The sequence below is a fragment of the Hyla sarda genome, chromosome 2 (assembly GCF_029499605.1).
Source record: "Hyla sarda isolate aHylSar1 chromosome 2, aHylSar1.hap1, whole genome shotgun sequence".
Taxonomy (NCBI): Eukaryota; Metazoa; Chordata; class Amphibia; order Anura; family Hylidae; genus Hyla; species Hyla sarda.
In genome coordinates, this window is record NC_079190.1 from 411,262,324 (window position 1) to 411,284,099 (window position 21,776).

Consider the following 21,776-nt stretch of genomic DNA (forward strand, 5'->3'; position numbering starts at 1 on the left):
AATATTTTCTTGATATTCAATTTACCAGACAATTTTCTAAAATGTTTTTATAGGACAGTTTGCATTTCTTGTTTTTTTCTGGGCTCTTTTTTTTTTCCACAATAGACATGTAATGACTCATCCCAGTTTTGGTCTGAAGGGTTAACTTTTAAAGTTCTGACTTAGCTTGAGTTGCTGTGGTTACACCCTGACCTATCCATGGGTCTGTCTCTTTATCCATTTATATACCTTGTGTGACCACACCTGTTCAGCTGCCTAATTAAGCCTTCAGTGGCTAATGCACTGTGATTGTGTAAGAACATTCTTTCTGAAGCCAACTTCCCTATCCTGCTTTCTGCATTCCTCTTGATTACCTGGTATTTTGTGACCCAGGATTTTGTCTTAGGATATTCTCTCTGGTTTTGTGTCTTGGCTTATAATTGTCCTCTTGGTTCCGACTCAGTGTAATGACATTCCTATGTGTTTGTCTCCCCTGAATATTGTGTTGTATATTTACCCTTTTTATATTTCTGACATTCTCTTACTTTTGACTGAGTTTCCTGTAGTTTGTTATTTTGACTCTGGAGTCTCAGCATGTAGATGCACAGGAAAAACAGAAAAAGGAATAAACACCCCTAGTGAAATACGTGAAAATTCACAATACATATGATAAGCGCAGGGTGGCGCTCAGAGCACAGCACCTCAGAAGACATCTAGTAATAGCAATGAGAGCTTATGATCTGCAGCCGTGGCTCTTACGGTGTTAGCACTGCTAGTCTGGTAAATAGACATTGGTAGAGAGTAGGAAAAAATACGAGCTTCTAGGCGCTGGTCCAATAGATTTAACCCGATAACGACTACGGACGAGTATAGACATCCAGGTTGGCGGCCGTTCCGGCACCTGGATGTCTGTACTCGTCCATGCTTCTCGTGGGTGCAGCCCAGTGCACCCACGAGATTGTGGCGGGGGCTTGGCTGTAACACACAGTCGGGACCTTACAGCACTGCCGGGAACAAAGTAAACTTCGGTCCCGGCAGTTTAACCCTTAAAGCCGCGGTCGGAAGTGACCGCGGGCTGTAAGTGTTATGACAGAGGGAGGGAGCTCCCTCTGTCACCCCTGCAGCACCCCGCAGCGGGATCGCGGGGTGCTGTGTGTAATCCCCGGCGGGCGGGGACCTGCGTTACTGCCGGGACAGAAGAAAACTTTGGTCCCGGCAGTTTAACCCTTACAGCCGCGGTCGGAAGCGACCGCGAGCTGTAAGGAGTTTTGACAGAGGGAGGGGGCTACCTCTCTCTCTCTCCTGTAGCACCCCGCAATTATTGCGGGGTGCTGCTTCATACCTGGGCAGCCGGGGGTCTTTACTAGGACCCCCAGATCTTCCCCGGTTATTGCCTGTGAGGACATGTCGGAGGCACGTCCTCATATGCTGCCTGCTAGTCTAAAACTAGCAGGCAACATATAACTCCAATGCTTTGGAATACTAAGTATTCCAAAGCATTAAAAAAAGTGAAAAAATATAAAATAAATAAAAGTGTAACAATAATAAGGATTTAAAAAAAAGTGTCAAAAAAGTGTCAAAAAAGTGTAAAAAAATTAAATAAAAATACATTTATTAAATAAATATAATGAAAAATAAAAATGTATGTGTAGGATCACACAGCGCACATCTGCAGCATTTTACGTGCTGCGGATGCCCGCCAACAGTCACAATAATGAGCTCCCTGCTGCAGCTGGGTAGCTTTGTGTGTCCATTAATAGCGTCAGATTTCCCGCCGGCAGTCATGAGCGGACACACTGAGCTACCCAGCCACAGCAGTGATCTCGCCCTTGTGACTGCTGGGGGGCATCCGCGGTGTGAAATATGCTGCAGATGCGCTCTATGGGACCCTACACTGCGTCCCATTCATACTGCGTTTCCGCAGTGTTAGAGGTATCCGTCAGCATCATGTCAAAAAGAGTGATGCTGACGTATACTGTAGCAGCTCCATTCATTTCTGAATGAGACGATACAATATACATTGGCATCCCTTTTTTGACATGACAACGGACACCTATACTGCAGAAACGCAATATGAATGGGGGCTATTCATATAATGATGCCCTGAAAGCCAAAGGGGCTCCTCTCTATTGGGGTCCTACCACACGGCCAAGGAACCAAATATGGCCTAAGCGGGGGGAATGTTCAAACACGGGCCGAGCAGCTTAATAAAATGTAGGGTACATTTCTTGCAATATCAGAAGTGATGTACAAAAAATATGCCCCACAAATGATGCATTTGTGAAAAATTGCAAATTTCGAATTTTTAACACTGACTTTGTAATAATTCCTGCCAAAAAACTATGGTATTATAATACTCACTGTACCCCCTAGCGAATACCTTGAGGGGTCTAGTTTTTAAAATAGGGTCATTTGGGGGGGTGTTCCTATGTTCTACCACCTTCAAATTTCTGCAAACCTTGCATAGCACATAAAAAAAAGATGTACTTTTCAAATTTTCTAAATTTTCAAAATTTCAAGTTAAATTGTTAGGCTTCTAATTCATTTAAAATGTTAATTAAAAACAAAAAAATGCTGTCAAAATAAAGTAGACATCTGAAAGTATAAGTTTCATAAACTATTTGGTCAGGAAGTATAAATATATGCTACCTATTAGTGTTAAAATAGCAAAAAATCTAAATTTTTTAAAAATTTCATAATTTTTTGCCTTGTAAAAAAAAAAAATACAAATGATATTGGCTTTCTTTTACTATGTACATGAAGGACAAATTGTGACAAAAAAACAATGTCAGAATTATCGTGATTGGCAAAACGTTACCAGAGTTATTCTCTAATAAAGACAGACATCCCCGATGTGGAAAAACAGGCCTGGTCTTTCAGGGGCGTACAGGTTTATTTGTATTGGTCCTTAAGGGGTTAAAGTAGCTTAGGGGCTAATTAGTTAGGACATAAGGTTTATTTGCACTACAGCAATGCGTTTCTGGCCCGTAACGGACCCTTCGTGCACCCTGCCTGACAAAGGGTCCATTACGGACCAGAAACACGTTGCTGTAGTGCAAATAAACCTGATTTTAGGACATTAACCTTGTGTCCTAACTACTTTAAACCTATTGGACCAGCACCAGGAAGTTCAGATTTTTTCCTACTCTCTACCAGCATTTAGATGAGCAGGGACCAACTTCATGGTTGTTGATTAATCAGTATGCACAGATTTAATAAAATACCCTCCAAACAGGCAGAGATCAAGAAGGCTCTGGAGATCAGATAAAATGTAGCTTTTCTTTATTCCCACAATGCAATGCGTTTCGCGGAGGTTCCGCTTCATCAGGCTTTAGGCATGCCCGATGAAGCGGAACCTCCGCGAAACGCGTTGCATTGTGGGAATAAAGAAAAGCTACATTTTATCTGATCTCCAGCGCCTTCTTGATCTCTGCCTGTTTGGAGGATATTTTATTGCATCTGTGGTTATGTGAAGCAGAGCGGCTGCTGAGACTTTATATCTACACATACTCTCTTCCATGGTTGTACTTGGATGGAGTACAACCGCATCTGGTAAGCGCTAATTCACATTGAGCGTTACCACCTCTCATTTGGGTATCACACAAGGGAGCGCATCCTTTTGTCTTTTTTTTTCTTCTTTAGATTCATTAGTAAGGGCAGATACGGAATAGAAAGGGAAAGGGGCTATGCGTGCAAGACTTCACCTTTTCCCTGGCCATACATGACAAGACATTTATAGAACATCTACTGTCCATTTCTAAATCATCTGTAATTCCTATATGTTTGAATTGAGAGCTTCACACATGCACTGCATTCAATCCCAGGGTCAAAGGACCCCTTCATACTGATTTCTGCATAGAACTGATTTAAAGGGGTACTCCATCCCTAATACATCTTATTCCCTATCCAACGGCTGTCATGCCCCCTCCCATAGACTTGCATTGCGGGGGCGAAGTGTGATGTCAAACAGGGGCGGAGTCATGACCTCATGATACTCCGGCCCCGTGGTTGTCACTCTACATATTAGGAACCTCCAGCACTGCAGAGAACTCAAAAAAGTGGGTGAGCAATGACAGATTGCGAGGGGTCCCCAGTGGCTGGACCCCCGTGATCAGACATCTTATCCCCTATCCTTCGGATAGGGGATAAGATGTATTAGGGCCGGAGTACCCCTTCAAGACAATCCCATGAATAGACAATACATGTCTTTAGTCAGTGCGACATGTCCAGTTATTTAAATGACAGTAATTCAGTAATCACAACTACATGAAAAGTAAGCTCACAATTCATATATTGTTATACATAATGCAAGGCTTAAGGGGGCACTGCCAGGCATACTTTTTCAACTAGACTTCTTTACAACACTTTCTTATGAACCACCTCTTAGTCTATGCACTAGTTTTAAAGCTTTACTGTCATTTGTATACATTTTTAACAGGTCTCCAGAAATGTAAAAGGTTTAGATTGTGAGTTAAAGCTGACATTTTTACAAGATTTCAGTGAAATAGGACCACTCTGCCCTTTCATTTACCCCACCTAAAACATAACCTTTATTAAATATTAATTAAATACTAGCACAAAAACTCTTTAAAAATACCTATATCTGCAGAGTATAAATATTAATGTGTACCATAGATCTGACTAGTGCATACCTCAATGGTGTTAATAACTGTACACTGTATTGTACAACCCTTTCAGCGTCTTCTATTGTCTTAGCAAATTGGTAGCTGCAGTCCACCAGCTTTCGTAAGGTACTAACACACCTAGCCTACATGATATGTTTTGCTCAGCTGAGTATCTTCAGAGGTCTAGGCTAAGGACATTATAAAGATACTTGAGAATAATGTAGATAAATCAGTCACAAAGTTGAAATTACGTCGGGGCTGAATATTTCAACAAGACAATGATCCAAAACACTGCTTAAAGTAAAACTGACAGATATTTTCTCCCGCAATATCCACAGGTACTGATGGATAGTGCGAGAGACGCTGATTTCTATGAGCCCTACCTTGCCCTGATCCGCCCTGCCGTTCGCCTGCAATTGTAGTTTTATTCTATGTGTATATCTTGCTGTAACTGGCATGGGCGGGGCTTCTGCAGGTTAACTGGCACTGACATCAGCGCCGCTTATGACTATTCATCCCCCCTCCCTCCAGTTCTCCCTGTCTTTGCAGCTCCTAACTGGAGGGAGGGGGGATGAATATTCATAGGTGGCGCTGACATCAGTGCCAGATAACCTGCTGAAGCCCCGCCCGTGCCAGTTACAGCAAGATATTCACATGGAATAACACTACAATTGCGGGCGAACGGCCGGGCAGATCCGGGCAAGGTAGGGCTCGTTTTAATCAGCGTCTCCCGCACTATCCATCAGTACCTGTGGATAGTGCAGGAGAAAATATCTGATAGTTTTCCTTTAAAATCTATGCAGAGGATGGTGTTCATTTTGAATATTTTTTTCAAAATTCTCAAAAGTTGCACAACAACGGTTTTCTATTCTCCCTCACAAATAATATTTTTTTAATGTAAAATAAAAAAGTGTGAAGTACAACTGGTCGTGCAAAAACAAGCCCTCTGTCAATGGAAAACTTAAAGTGTTATGGATCCTAAAAGGCAAGGAGGAAAAAAGAAAACACAAAAAAAAAATAATAATAATTGGCTGTGTCTTCAAGGCCAAAATGGCCGTGTTTCCTTAACCTTGGGGACGGAGCCCATTATAACCCTAAGGAAGGGAGCATTTTTAGCAATTCTGACCACTGTCACTTTAAGCATTAATAACTCTGGGATGCTTTCACTTTTTATTCTGATTCCGAGATAGTTTTTTCGTGACATATTCAACTTTATGTTAGTGGTACATTTTTGTCGATACTTGCATCATTTCTTGGTGAAAAATTCCAAAATTTTATGAAAAATTTTAAAATTTAGCATTTTTCTAATTTTGAAGCTCTCTGCTTGTAAGGAAAACAGACATTCCAAATACATTATATATTGATTCACATATTCATCATCATTCATCAAAAACTTGACATGATTTTACTTTAGGAAAACATCAGAGGGCAGCAAAGTTCAGTAGCAATTTTCCAATTTTTCACAAAATTTTCAAAATCTGGATTTTCAGGGACCATTTCAGTTTTGAAGTGGATTTGAAGGACCTTCATATTAGAAATACCCCATAAATTACCCCATTATCAACACTGCACCCCTCAAAGTATTCAAAATGACATTATGAAAGTTTGTTAACCCTTTAGGTGTTTCACAGGAATAGCGGCAAAGTGATGGAGAAAATTCAAAATCTTCATTTTTTACACTCGCATGTTCTTGTAGACCCAGAGCCAGAGGCTGTCTGGGCATGCTGGGAGTTGTAGTTTTGCAACATCTGGAGGGTCACAGTTTGGAGACCACTATTACAGTGGTGCCCAAACGGTAGCCCTCCAGATGTTGCCAAACTACAACTCTCAGCATGCCAAGACTGCCCAGGCATGCTGGGAGTTATAGTTCTGTAACATCTGTCACTTCAGATTTAGCAATTTTCATGAAAATTATGAAAATTGCTGCTATACTTTGAAGCCCTCAAACTTTTTCAATAAGTAAAAAATATGTCTATTTTATGATTCCAACATAAAGTAGACATATTGTATTTGTGAATCAATATAAAATGTATTTGGAATATCAATTTTCCTTACAAGCAGAGAGTTTCAAAGTTAGGAAAATGAAAAATGTTCAAAATTTTCATGACATTTTGGGATATTTCACCAAGAAAAGATGCAAGTAATGACGAAAATTTACCCCTAAAATAATGTACCATATTTATCGGGGTATACCACGCACCGGCCTATAACACGCACCCTCATTTTACCAAGGATATTTGGGTAACAAAAGTTTTTTACCGAAATATCCTTGGTAAAATGAGGGTGCGTGTGTGTGAATGTGTATACCCCAATACACTGTTTCTGACCGCGCAGAAGCCCCCAGGAAAGGCAGGGGGAGAGAGGCCATCGCTGCCTGCTTCTCTCCCCCTGCCTTTCCTGGGGTCTAGTGCCCTGATACAGCGACTTCACTCGTGGCGTCTCCTGCGTCGTTGCTATGCGCTGCGAGGCGCAATGACGAGTGACGTCTTCAACGTGACGTCACTCGTCATTGTGCAGCGCATAGCAATGGCGCAGGAGACGCCACACCGGAGCCAGAAGCAGCGCGGACCCGACCCTGGCAACAGGTAATTATAAAACCGCGGATGGGGGAGGGAATGGGGCAGCGGCGCTGATAGCCAGGGGGAGAGAAGCGGCGGCAGCAGGGCTCTAGACACCAGGAAAGGCAGGGGGAGAGAAGCAGTCAGCGCTGGCCTCTCTCCCCCCTGCCTTTCCTGGAGGCTTCTGCGGGGTCAGAAAAATCGGGGATGGGGGAGGCAATGGTGCAGCGGCACCGGCAGTCTCTGGACCCCAGAAAAGGCAGGGGCAGAGAATCGGGCAGCGACGGCAGGTCTCTGGACCTGCAAAAGCCGCTGCAGTTAATTAAACTGCAGCTGCTTATCGGCGTATAACACGCAGATAGACTTTAGGCTAAACATTTTTGCGTGTTATACGCCAATAACTATGGTAGAATATATCACGAAAAAACTATCTCAGAATTAGAATAATCGGTAAAAGCATCTCAGAGTTATTAATGCATAAAATGACGGTGGTCAGAATTGCGCAAAAGGGCTCAGTCCTTAAGGGGAAAAAGGGCTCAGTCCTTAAGGGGTTAAAGTCAGATGTGTAAATGAAAAAAAAATTCTGATGCTTGTAGTTTTTGCTATGTAAATTTCATTCTTTTGTATTGCTCTATTAACTCAAGCTTTCCAGTTGTTTCTGTTTGTTCATTTATGTGACAATGAAAATTCAATAAACTTTTACTTGGAAAAAAAATGTTCACTAAAGTTTCTTTTCCCAAAATTACCATTTTTACAAAGGGTAATGGGAGAAAATGCCCCCAAAATTTGTAACCCCATCTCTTCTAAGTATGGAAATACCCCATGTTAGGGCATAAAATGCTCTGCGGGTGAACTACAATGCTCAAAAGAGAAGGAGTCACATTTGGCTTTTTGAAAGCAAATTTAGCTGAAATGGTTTTTGGGGGGCATGTCACATTTGGGAAGCCCCTATGGTGCCAGAACAGACAAAAAAAAAAAAAACAACAACAACATGGCATACTATTTTGGAAACTACATCCCTCAAGGCACGTAACAAGGGGTACAGTGAGCCTTAACACCCAACAGGTGATTGACGAATTTTCGTTAAAGTGGGACGCGAAAATGAAAAATTTTATTTCTAACACTAAAATGCTGGTGTTACCCCTAACTTTTCATTTTCACAAGGAGTAATAGGAGAAAATGGCCACAAAATGTGTAACCCCATTTCTCTCGAGTAAGGAAATACCTCATATGTGGATGTAAAGTGATCTGCGGGTGCACTAGAGGGCTCAGAAGGGAAGGAGCTACATTGGGCTTTTGGGGAGCGAATTTTGCTGAAATGGTTTTTGGGGGCATGTCATCCCACTGATATTTGACAGATCTTTGGAACAGTGGGCTGTGCAAATGAAAAATTACATTTTTCATTTTAACAGACAACTGTTCAAAAAACCTGTGGGGAGTAAATGCTCACTGCACGCCTTGTTACATTTTGTGAGGGGTGTAGTTTCCAAAATGGGGTCACATGGGGAGGGGTTCCACTGTTCTGGCACCAGCCTTCAATTCCTGCCTAATTCTCTCTCAAAAAGTCCAATGGCACCCCTTCTCTTCTGAGTATTGTAGTTCGCCCGCAGAGCACTTCCACATATGGGGTATGTTCTTACTCAGAAGAAATGGGGTTACAAATTTGGGATATAACCAGCATTTCAGGATTTTACTTTTTATTATTTATTAGTGTAGTGTAATGTTTTTAGGGTACATTCACACAGGCGGCGGTTCACAGTAAGTTTTCCACTGGAAGTTTGAGCTGCTGCGGAAAATTTGCCGCAGCTCAAACTTGTAGAAGGAAACCCACTGTAAACCCGCCCGTGTACATTCACATCGGCGCGGGGGGGGGGGGGGGGGGGCACCCCAAACCTTCAGCTGTGACAAAATGACAATTCCCAGAATGCACAGAATTACATGCTGGGTGCTGTAGTTTCACAACAGCTGTAGGCACACTGGTGGGGAACCACTGAGTTAGAAAACAGTCTCTAGCTCAGTGATTCCAACCAGTGTGCCTCCAGCTGTTGCAAAACTACAACTCCTAGCATGTACAGTCTGTCAGTGCATTCTGGGAGTTGTAGTTTTGCAACAGCTGGAGGCACACAGGTTGGAAGCACTGAGTTAGGAAACAGACTCCAGCTCAGTGTTTCCCAACCAGTGTGCCTACAGCTGTTGCAAAACTACAATTCCCAGCATGGCCAGACAGTCAGGGATGCTGGGTGTGTAGTTCTGCAATATCTGGCCCTTCAGATGTTGCAGAACTGCAACTCCCAGCATGCCTGGACAGTCTGGGCATGCTAGGAGTTATAGTTATGCAACAACTGGGAAAGAACAGTTTGGAGACCGTTAAGTCGTGGTCTCCAAACTGTGCCACTTCAGATGTTGCAAAACTACAGCTCCCAGCATACCCAGACAGCCAGTGCATGCTGAAAGTTGTAGTTTTGCAATATCTGGAGGACCACAGTTTAGAGACCACTACACATCTGGAGGGCGACAGTGTGGGCATGCTGGGACTTGCAGTTTTGCAACTTTTAGAAGGCCACAGTGAAGATCACTTACCCAGATCTTCGCTGCAACCTTCTCCACGCCGCACTTTCCGGCCTGCCTCCTCCTGCTGCCGCTGCTCCTCCAGGATGCCGTCTACGCCACCTCCGTCGGTCCGGTAAGCCGGGCCATGCTCCCCCCTTGCCGCCCGTGTTCCCCCCCCCCCCCCCCCGCTCTGCCCCCACTTTGATCGGTGGGCAGAGCGGGTGAAATGAACTCTAACCCCACCGCCCCCCTCCTGTCATTGGTCATTAGCCTGATCGACCAATGGCAGGGGAAAGGAGGGGTGGCTACACTGCCACCTTGCTCCTATCCTTTAGGATGGTAGGAGCTGTCTCTGACAGCTCCGATCATTCTTATTTTCCGGGAAATCGGGTCACCAGTGACCCGATTGGCCAGGATCGGGCAAATCACAGGTCTGAATTGACCGGCAATTTGCCGCGATTGGTGAAATGGAGGGGGGCATTTCCACGGGATTGCCACGGGATGCCTGCTGATAGATGTCAGCAGGCATCCCGGTCTGATCACCACCCGGCGAGCGGCAGTGATCGGAAATGCGGAGGGCGTACAGGTACGCCCTCCGTCCTTAATTATTGGGACGCGAGGGCTTATCCATACGCCCTCCATCCCCAACAGGTTAAAGGGGTACTCCAGTGGAAAACATTTTTTTTTTATCAACTGGTGTCAGAAAGTTTTGTAAATTACTTCTATTTAAAAATTGAAATCCTTCAACTACTTATCAGCTGCTGTATACTCCAGAGGAAATTCTTTTCATTTTGAATTTCATTTCTGTCTGACCACAGTGCTCTCTGTTGATACCTCTGTCCATGTCAGGAACTGTCCAGACCAGGAGAGATTTGCTATGGCTTTTTGCTCCTGCTCTGGACAGTTCCTGACATGTATCGATGTGTCAGCAGAGAGCACTGTGGTCAGACAGAAAAGAAATTCAAAAAGAAAATAACTTCCTATGGAGCATACAGCAGTTGATAAGTACTGGAAGGATTTCTATTTTTAAATAGAAATAATTTACAAATCGGTTTAACTTTCTGCCACCAGTTGGTTTAAAAAAAAAAAAAATGGTTTCTGCAGGAGTACCCCTGTAAGGGGTTAATCAAATTGATGATAGTTGTTAAATTTGTGCTAAAAAGCAATGGATCAATGTGTTACATGTGTTACGTGCAGCCATGTCTTTCTTACTAAATTTGGAATACATTTGGAATACATTTTTATCCATAGGCTTCTCTATCCCCTTCCCGCAGAATGTCATATATAAACGCCGGGTTGTGCAGTGCGTTCGCGCATCCCAGCGTTTATAAATGACATTCAGTTAACCCGGCGATGCGCAGCATCGCACGGGTTAACTGGCAGAAGTCCCGCTGTTTCCAGCAGGGGACAACTTCTGCTTCACCCCCAGGACCATCCATTGATGGTCCTGGTCAGCGATCACTGTGATTGGTCCCTGTGGACCAATCACAGTGATCTGGGGTGAAAGTTCAGATCCCCCGCACTGCCCGCCCCTGGAAGTCGGGCAGAACGGGGGACGAAGGCTGCAGGGGCTCGCGGGGACCTGCGGCACACGGGGGGAACACGTGGGGACCGGCGGACTTACCTGGAGCAGCGGCAGGACCGAGGAGCAGCGGCAGGACCGGCCACGTGGACGAGCAGCGACGGGTAAGTATGTGGTCCTCAGAGGCAGCAGTGAAGATCTTCACTGCTGCTTCTAGGAGTCTGAAAACTACAACTCCCAGCATGCCTAGACAGCCTTTGGCTGTCTGGGCATGCTGGCAGTTGTAGTTTTGCAACATCTGGAGGGCCCCAGTTTGGAGACCATTGTATAATGGTCTCCAATCTGTGCTCTTCCAGCTGTTGCAAAACTACAACTCCCAGCATGCACTGACTGTACAGGCATGCTGGGAGTTTTAGTTAAGCAACATCTGGCCCTTCAGATGTTGCCGAACTACAACTCCCAGCATGCCCTTCAGCTGTCTGGGCATGCTGGGAGTTGTAGTTTTGCAACAACTGGAGACACACTGGTTGGGAAACATTGTCTGTTTCTAACTCAGTGTTTCCTAACCTGTGTGCCTCCAGCTGTTGCAAAACTATGACTCCCAGCATGCACTAACAGACCATGCATGCTGGGAGTTGTGGTTTTGCAACAGCTGATGCAAGCCCCCCCCCCCCCCCCCGCCCCGCCAACCCCCGTGAATGTACAGGGTACATTCACATGGGCGAGGCTTTTACAGTGGGTTTCTCGCATCTTGAGATGCAGCAAATTTTGCGCTGGGAAACTCGCTGTAATCCCCCGCCCATGTGATTGTACCCTAAAAACACTACACTACATGAACACAAAATAAAATAAAAAGTTAAAAACACTACATATACACATACCCTTACACAGCCCCCCTCCACCAATAAGAACGTCCGGTACACCACTGTTTCCAAAGCAGAGCCTCCAGCTGTTGAAAAACAACAACTCCCAGTATTGCCGGACAGCCGTTGACTGTCCAGGCATGCTGGGAGTTTTGCAACAGCTGGAGGCACCCTGTTTGGGAATCACTGGCGTAGAATACCCCTATGTCCACCCCTATGCAAATCCCTAATTTAGGCCTCAAATGCACATGGCGCTCTCACTTTGGAGCCCTGTCGTATTTCAGGGTACCAGTTTAGGGCGACATATGGGGTATCGCTGTACTCGGGAGAAATTGCGTTACAAGGTTTGGGGGGCTTTTTCTTCTTTAACCCTTCATGAAAAGGAAATGTTGGGGTCTACACCAGAATGTTAGTGTAAAAATTTTTTATTTTTTACACTAACATGCTGATGTTGCCCTATACTTTACATTTTCACAAGAGGTAAAAGGGAAAAAAGCCCCCCAAAATTTGTAACGCAATTTCTCTCGACTACAGAGATACCCCATATGTGAGCGCAAAGTGCTCTGGGGGCGCACAACAAGGCCCAGAAGGGAGAGCGCACCATGTACATTTGAGGTGATTTGCACAGGGGTGGCTGATTGTTACAGCGGTTTTGACAAACGCAAAAAAAAAAAAAAAAAAACACATGTGAACCCATTTCGGAAACGACACCCCTCACGGAATGTAATGAGGGGTGCAGTGAGAATTTACCCCCCACAGGTGTCTGACGGATCTTTGGAACAGTGGTCCATGAAAATGAAAACTTGTACAGCCCACTGTTCCAAAGATCTGTCAGACACCAGTGGGGGGCAAATGCTCACTGTACCCCTTGTTACGTTCCTCAAGGGGTCTAGTTTCCAAAATGGTATGCCATGTGTGTTTTTTTTGCTGTTCTGGCACCTTAGGGGCTTCCTAAATGCGACATGCCCCCCGAGCAAAATTTGCTCTCAAAAAGCCAAATATGACTCCTTCTCTTCTGAGCATTGTAGTTCGCCCATAGTGCACTTCAGGTCAACTTATGGGGTACCTCCATACTCAGAAGAGATGGGGTTACAAATTTTGGGGGGTATTTTCTGCTATTAACCCTTGCAAAAAGGTGAAATTAGGGGGGAAACACACATTTTAGTGGAAATTTTTTTTTTTTTTTTTTACATATGCAAAAGTCGTGAAACACCTGTGGGGTAATAAGGCTCACTTTATTCCTTATTACATTCCTCAAGGGGTCTAGTTTCCAAAATGGTATGCCATGTGGGTATTTTTTGCTGTTCTGGCACCATAGGGGCTTCCTAAATGCGACATGCCCCCCAAGCAAAATTTGCTCTCAAAAAGCCAAATATGACTCCTTCTCTTCTGAGCATTGTAGTTCACCCATAGTGCACTTCAGGTCAACTTATGGGGTACCTCCATACTCAGAAGAGAAGGGGTTACAAATATTGGGGGGTATTTCCTGCTATTCACCCTTGGAAAAATGTGAAATTTTTCGGGGAAATACACATTTTAGTGAAAAAAAAAATTTTTTTTTACATATGCAAAAGTCGTGAAACACCTGTGGGGTTTTAAGGCTCACTTTATTCCTTGTTACGTACCTCAAGGGGTCTAGTTTCCAAAATGGTATGCCATGTGAGGGTTTTTTGCTGTTCTGGCACCATAGGGGCTTCCTAAATGCAACATGCCCCCCAAAAACCATTTCAGAAAAACGTACTCTCCAAAATCCCCTTATCGCTCTTTCCCTTCTGAGCCCTCTACTGCGCCCGCCGAACACTTTACATAGACATATGAGGTATGTGCTTACTCGAGAGAAATTTGGCTACAAATATAAGTATACATTTTCTCCTTTTACCCCTTGTAAAAATTTAAAAATTGGGTCTACAAGAACATGCGAGTGTAAAAAATGAAGATTGTGAATTTTCTCCTTCACTTTGCTTCTATTCCTGTGAAACACCTAAAGGGTTAAAATGATGACTGAATGTCATTTTGAATACTTTGGGGGGTGCAGTTTTTATAATGGGGTCTTTTATGGGGTATTTCTAATAAGAAGACCCTTCAAATCCACTTCAAACCTGAACTGGTCCCTGAAAAATAGTGAGTTTGAAAATGTTGTGAAAAATTGGAAAATTGCTGCTGAACTTTGAAGCCCTCTGGTGTCTTCCAAAAGTAAAAACTCGTCACTTTTATGATGCAGACATAAAGTATACATATTGTATATGTGAATAAAAATTTTTTTTATTTGTAATATACATTTTCCTTACAAGCAGAGAGCTTCAAAGTTAGAAAAATGCAAAATTTTCAAATTTTTCATCAAATTTTAGGATTTTTCACAAGGAAAGGATGCAAGTTACCACAAAAATTTACCACCATGTTAAAGTAGAATATGTCACGAAAAAACAATCTCTGAATCAGAATGATAACTAAAAGCATTCCAGAGTTATTAATGTTTAAACTGACAGTGGTCAGATGTGCAAAAAACGCTCTGGTCCTTAAGGCCAAAATGGGCTTGGTCCTGAAGGGGCTATAGGGTAAAAATGTGTCAATAAAAAAAATAAAAAGAAAAAAAATATTTTGTAGACAATGCAAAGAATTAATGTTTTTTTTTTAACAAGACAATAAAAAAAAATAGAATCCAATAAACAGTGTGTGAAGGAAGCCTAAGGCGTTTCTACATGTGTGGGAATTCTTTATAATCTGTGCATGAAACAATTATTGTTCTCTTGATATTTGTACAGGATGTGTTACTAGGAATAAAAGTTAACTTTCAAAAAGGTTCACATTTGATTTATTGAAGACAGCATACAAGTTGCAATGATTTCCTAGCAAATTAAATATTTAAGGCCGATCATTAAACTAACTTTCAAAAATGATATGCAATGCATCCAAAACAGAACTATACATTATATATGAGCGGTAGGTAGAATTTGAAGTGGAAGTATAATAGATAAAATATGATAAATGATTTATTGTTTTTGAACAAGTGTCCTTATTGCTACTATGTGCATCAAATAAGATCTTGGTCAAATTGTTTCTGAAGGCAATAGATTTGAGTGTAATGAGCCTTTTTCTTACGACATTTTTACAACAGTACTGCCAGATGATATAGTATATACTTCATAAATAGCACTGAAGCAAGTGATATTTAAACAACTGAATTTCAAGGAAATAAAAAGAGACTTTGATTGAAAAATACTTGGAGACTTCAGTCTTTTAATGCTTTCATAAAATATTTGACTGTACACATACACACATACAGGTCCATATACTGTATACACACATAGACACACATACACACACGTGTGTATGTATACAGTGGTCCCTCAACATACGATGGTATTCCGTTCCAAATGAACCATCGTTTGTTGAAACCATCGTATGTTGAGGGATCCGTGCAATGTAAAGTATAGGACAGTGGTCTACAACCTGCGGACCTCCAAATGTTGCAAAACTACAACACCCAGCATGCCCGGACAGCCAACAGCTGTCCGGGCTTGCTGGGAGTTGTAGTTTTGCAACATCTAGAGGTCCACAAGTTGAAGACCACTGGTGTTGGAGGCTATACTCACGTATCCCCGCCGCTCCGGACCGTCACCGCTCGTCACCGCAACCCTGGATGTCCCCCTCCATCGCCGTTGCCGTGTCCCCGGGGTGTCCCCGACGCTCCGGCAAGGCCTCTGCTTCTCTGGCATTCTCGCTCTCCGTCACCACCATCACGTCGTTACACACGCCGCTCCTATTGGATGACGGGTCAGCGTGCACAGCGACGTGATGACGACGATGGAGAGCCCCGAGGATGCAAGGGATCCCGAAGAAGAGGTGCCGGAGCCCCGAGGACAGGTAAGTGATCGTCAGCGGGGCACCGTAAACGGCTCTCCGGCGGCAGCTGAAGCAGTCAGCGCTGCCGGATAGCTGTTTATGTGATGGCCCCAACATACAAAAGCATCGTATTTTGATGCTGCCTTCAACATGCGATGGCCTCTGAGAGGCCATCGTATGTTGAAACGAACGTATGTTGGGGCCATCGTAGGTCGGGGGGTCACTGTATATCACTCCGATGGAATTGAAAACATGAATGGATCATCAATGTTCTGCCAAAAGAACTCTGACCAACAAAGCTTGGACTAGAGACATCTGTCCTATTTTATCTTGCTCAAAGATGTTAACAGCAATTCTAGTAAGTCCTGTAGCTAGAGTGCCTTAGCTGTACAGACTCGACTGGTTTTTACAGCACAGGTGGTGGCTCAGAGTAAGATCAGTATAATTCAAGAGTCAAGTCAGCTCCTTCAAGTCTGGCTTGTTCCGCAAACCATTCCTTATGAACTTTTGCATTTCATCTGCAAAAAAGAGTTTTTTATATACTTTGTGAAAGTATCTCACTGAATGGTTATTCTTGAGGGTCTCTATTAACCATCTCCTTATAATAGTCTGTCATTACAATGTATTTTAACCCCTGTTTTACTATATAGGGATTTTATTAACTGCCTAGATCCCAATTTTTTATAGAGGACCTATGCTGGATTTTTGTTGTATCTGGCTGTACACCTCCAGACACCTTCAGATGTTGGTGCTATTAGTTTTGCCATTAATTATGTGCATGGTCTCTGCCCTGTTGAGTTAGTGTAGGCAAAATGTTGTTTCATTGAATTCTGTATTTTCTATCTGATTGTTGGACCTTTCTTCTTCATTTTAAGAAGCACTTTAAGTGCAGTGTGTTTTTTAAACAAGCTATTATTTACAACTGGGTATCATCCATTTATACCTATTGCCACACATGCTAGCATAACTTTGAAATTAAATTAACCTTAAAAAGCAGTTCAAAAGTACTAAGTCATAAACCTATCAGAGTCATACAGTACTCTAAGGACAATGGAGTGGGATGCAGAGTCTCAGCCGCTAAGCAGAATTGCTCTTACTAAGGGGCATCAGTGTTCAGTCATATTGAACTAGGGGGTGCACCTTTTTTTTTTTTCTACATACATTTCCTGTTCAACTGCACTATAACCCAGTGTATTGGGTTTAGTGCGGGTGAACACCCTGTCAGTTTTCCTTTAAGAGGGTACTCCACTGGCCAGCGTTCGGAACATTTAGTTTCCAAACGCTGTGTGCGCTTAGAGATTATCCGTGTGGACATTCCGTCATAGAACATAGCCTTAAGCACAGGAATTATTCTGCAGCATAGTGTTGTGGAATTCAAAAGGGGGAGATTGATGACAACATGTGTAAAGGAAGAGTGGTACAGCTGACCATAGCAACCAATCAGATTTCTTTTTCATTTTTTCGCAGGTTGCAACAAAATTTTAATAATTAATGAAGGAATCTGATTGGTTGCCATGGGAAACTGGAGCACTAAAATATAGAAAACAAAATGTGGCATCAGACATCTACAAGAATAACAAAACTTACAAAAATTTTTAAACATTAGAGATCATTGGGATTAAATTGTATTATTTTAGATTTTTATATATTGTTAGATTAGTTTACCCTTCAGAATAAAGCTACAATGTAATTTCAAACATAAACTGCACTGTGTCACCATGTATGTTCAAATAAAATTGCTAAAAGGCTTCCTAATAACTATTTAGATTGGATTTCTGCCAGGTCAGACATAGTCTTGACAAGTTGATTAATATGTAAAAAAAAAAAAAAAAAAAAAAAAAAAAAAAAATATATATATATATATATATATATATATATATATATATATATATTTGTTTTTGGGGTCTCAAATGCATAGCGTACCTACCTAAACCTAACCACATACTCATACTAGCTAACAGACAGTCTGAGTTGTGCCATGTACTGTCGCGTGTAGGTATACCTGAATAAATAGAGGGCATACCTATCTGAGAGATGAAAGGAGTTAAATAAGGGGGGTCGGGTGGGACGTGAAGAACCCGCGGCGTAACGTGCTAGTGATGCGCGGGTTCTTTAGTGATAACCCCGCCCCCTCTCACAAATACAGGCAAACAAGTTAGCCTTCTCACTTGTTTTCGGGGTCTCAAATGTGTAGCGTACCTGCCTAAAACTAACCTCATACTAGCTAGCAGACAGTCTGAGTTGTGCCATGTACTGTCGCGTGTAGGTATACCTGAATAAATAGAGGGCAAAGCTTCAATATTTAAAACAAAAACACTTTATTAAACAAACCACTACCTAAGGATTTAATGCGAATATGTATGATCGACAAATAACGTGGTGGTTAGTGCGGCCCCAATAACAGTGGCCGACCCCCACTAGCTCCTAGACGTGCGAAAGGAAAGCTTGTAACACTCGAACTGGGCACCACTAGTGGGGGGTAGGAAAATACCATACGAAACAAGCTGACCGGGCAATGACGTTTGCAGCTATACGATTTGGACGTATGATTATCTGTATCCCCACAACCTGATAACATTCGACCTTGCACCTGTATGTGAATTCCCCTGGCCCTAGAAGCCATATTCACCTGAGAATAGAGCAGCCTTTAACGTTAAGCTGACCTGACAACCACATCGAGAATTATGAGGCGTCTGCTAACCGTCTAACCAGGCCAGCCGTCAAGGCTTGATGGCTAGAGGGTTCTCTAACCTCCATTTTTAAATGCTTTACAGAGCAGCGCCGCTGGCATGAGACGTGTTCAAAGACGCCTTGTCAGGCGAGATAACGGGACATGGTACCGGAGGCCAGATACACTTTGATAGTATAAGCTAAGTGCAGCAAATAGTGGCCAAAACCCAACCAATGCAAGTAGGAATGAAAATTATATAAAAACTGGACCAATCAAGCCCGTGTGCACAATCCCAAGTGCTAAATATGAAAACATGGATGACTACCTAGTCGTCAACCTAAAGCCGTGTTAGATTGTAAGTAATCCGGCCTGTGGACGTGACAGGCAATGAAACCACTTATGCAACAGGCAAGATCGTGAAACTCAACCAATATCAACGACAACCTGAAGCAGAGACAGACGAAACGTCAACAGAAATCAAGCTGTTTCCCTGAATACATGTCCCAAATGCTAAATAAATATGCCCAAATGTATAAAGACATCGTTGTCAACCCAAAGTCGTGTCGGGTAATGACTGAACCAACCTGTGGACGTGACAGGTCTAGCTGAAAATGGAAAAATCCACTAAACACATCATTAAAATTATCACTATCAACTTAAAGCTGAGACCACTCATAACCACGAAGTGACCTATTTTTGGGGAATAAACTATATGTCTGTAGCCTGACCCAACTACTAACAAAACACAATCATATGTAATCACATTGTCGCCAACCTGAAGACGTGCCAGGTTGCATCCGGACCGACCTGTAGATGTGACTGGTCAATCCGAAACTGAAAACCTCAACAAAAGTAACGAATGTACCGAATGAACATATCAGCAATTACCGAGTATGAACGCTATAAGAATATGCCTAGCATAACTCCTTGACACATATGCAGAACATGAAAACATGAATGGGAGCCCGGCATATCTAACCAGACCTTGTATACATCAGGAACACTAAGACCACATATCCAAAAACAGACACCATGACCGTGAACACCGACCAAACTATATGAGCGCCTGTACCGCACAAACGATATGAACGTGGGGATAGAATGAGCTGCATGAGCGAGCGTATGCACTGAACAAATTATGTGAACACCTACCCAGTATCACGCATATGCCCAGTACAAACTGTATGATTGCATGACGCCCTGATGCGTGATACTATACATGAATACCTACAAATGCTGTCTACCCCACTGCACCATGTCTATGAAACACTACATTTACAAACCAAGCTGTCAGAATGTGTGGTCAGAGGAGATTATCAACATGTATGCCCCTGAAAAACTAAGACTGAAGGCACCGATCCCACAATCTGAACGAATTGCCAACACTCTATGTATACCCTGAACGAAGTATGTGACTATGTACAGCACAAACTATTTGGGCATATGCACAGAACACACTATGACAGAGTGGCCTGAATAAGTATCTGATAGTGTAGCCTGAATAAACTAAATGAGTGTATGACCTGAACAACTTAAATACGCGTGTGCCAGGACAAACTATATGAGCGAGTGCTCAGCATAGACTATGTACGTGTGGTCAAAACGAAACCATACAACTTGGATGAGTATATGCCCCGAGCAATTTAAAAGCACAAACAAACTACAAGCACATATGTCCAGGACAGACTGCCTAACTAACATACGCATGGAACAAATTGTGAACATATAACCAGATCTGCTTATGACTGCAAGCATGGAACCAAATTGCCTGAGCTTAACCAGGGAACAACTAAGTGAGTGAAAGCACAGGACTATATGAGCATGTGCACCTGACAACAATATGAGAATATCAGGACCAAATGTGAGCTCGTGCCTAGGACTGACTAAGTGTGCGTATGCCGAGAATAAACTATAAATGCACAGGATACCTCTATTACCGTGTAGGCGGAATAAACTGTAAGTGCAAATGAACTAAGAATGTGCCGAGAACAAATAATGTTCGTATGGGTAAAGACACTATATGATTGTATGCACCTGATAACTATGTGAGCGTATGCCCGGAACAAATCACATGCGTGTATGCCAACGACTAACTATCTAGGCGTGTCCAGAGCAACAATGACCGTGAAAAAACGGAACGGACCATGCACGTGCGCATGAACGAACTATATGCAGAGGACAAACTATATGCGGGAATGCTCAAACAAGCTACGAGCATATGCACTAAACTTACATGGCGTCTAACAACGGAGCATCTGCACCAAACCACGAGGATGAACATATATTCGGAACAAACCATGAATGCATATGCTGAAATACTCTGAATATGTGAACTATATGTGAGTATGCACAATGAACTATGTGAATGTCTGCACGGAACAAACTAAATGTGGATACACCTGAAACACACTATGTGAGATAATGCAAAGACAAACTATATGAGTGAATGCCCAGAGTAACTACATGCACATATGGCCAACTACTAACCATGCGCCTGAGTATGAGAACTATGATCTTCTATACCGGACAAACTTGATGAACCTATCCTCAGTACGACTATGTGCTCGCATGCGAAAACAAAGTGTATGTGCGTATGCCCAGAACAAACTATGTAAGCGTCCGCCCAAAACAACTTGATGAACGTATGCACCTGCAAACTATATGCACGCATGACCTAATTATATGACCACGTACTCATCCACATAACACTCTCCATGCTGCATTAACATGTGCGGCATAATGCTATGAACGTGCGGACTGCACAACACCAAGAGCGCATTTCCATCCTAAATACAACCAGTGCATGCTCAGCATACATGCTACCAGTGCATATACAGCATGAACGCTACAAGCACGCACACAGTGTTAATGCTATGAGCATATGCACAATACAACCCTACAAGTGTACGTACCGTACAGCGACTGCACAGCATAGATGCTACCCCCATAAGTATATATAATTGCTACGAGCAGATGCACAGCATGAATATTATGGCTACCTGTGCAATACCACCAGCGTGCCATGCAGCAACACTGCTACTGCACAATGGCTAAGTGCACGTGGAACAATAAACATGACACACCCCTCCTATAAGAGGAGGGACGTGTTGAAACCCAATAAATAAGAGCAAATATGTGTGTTGTGACCGTATGCATGGGACCAAT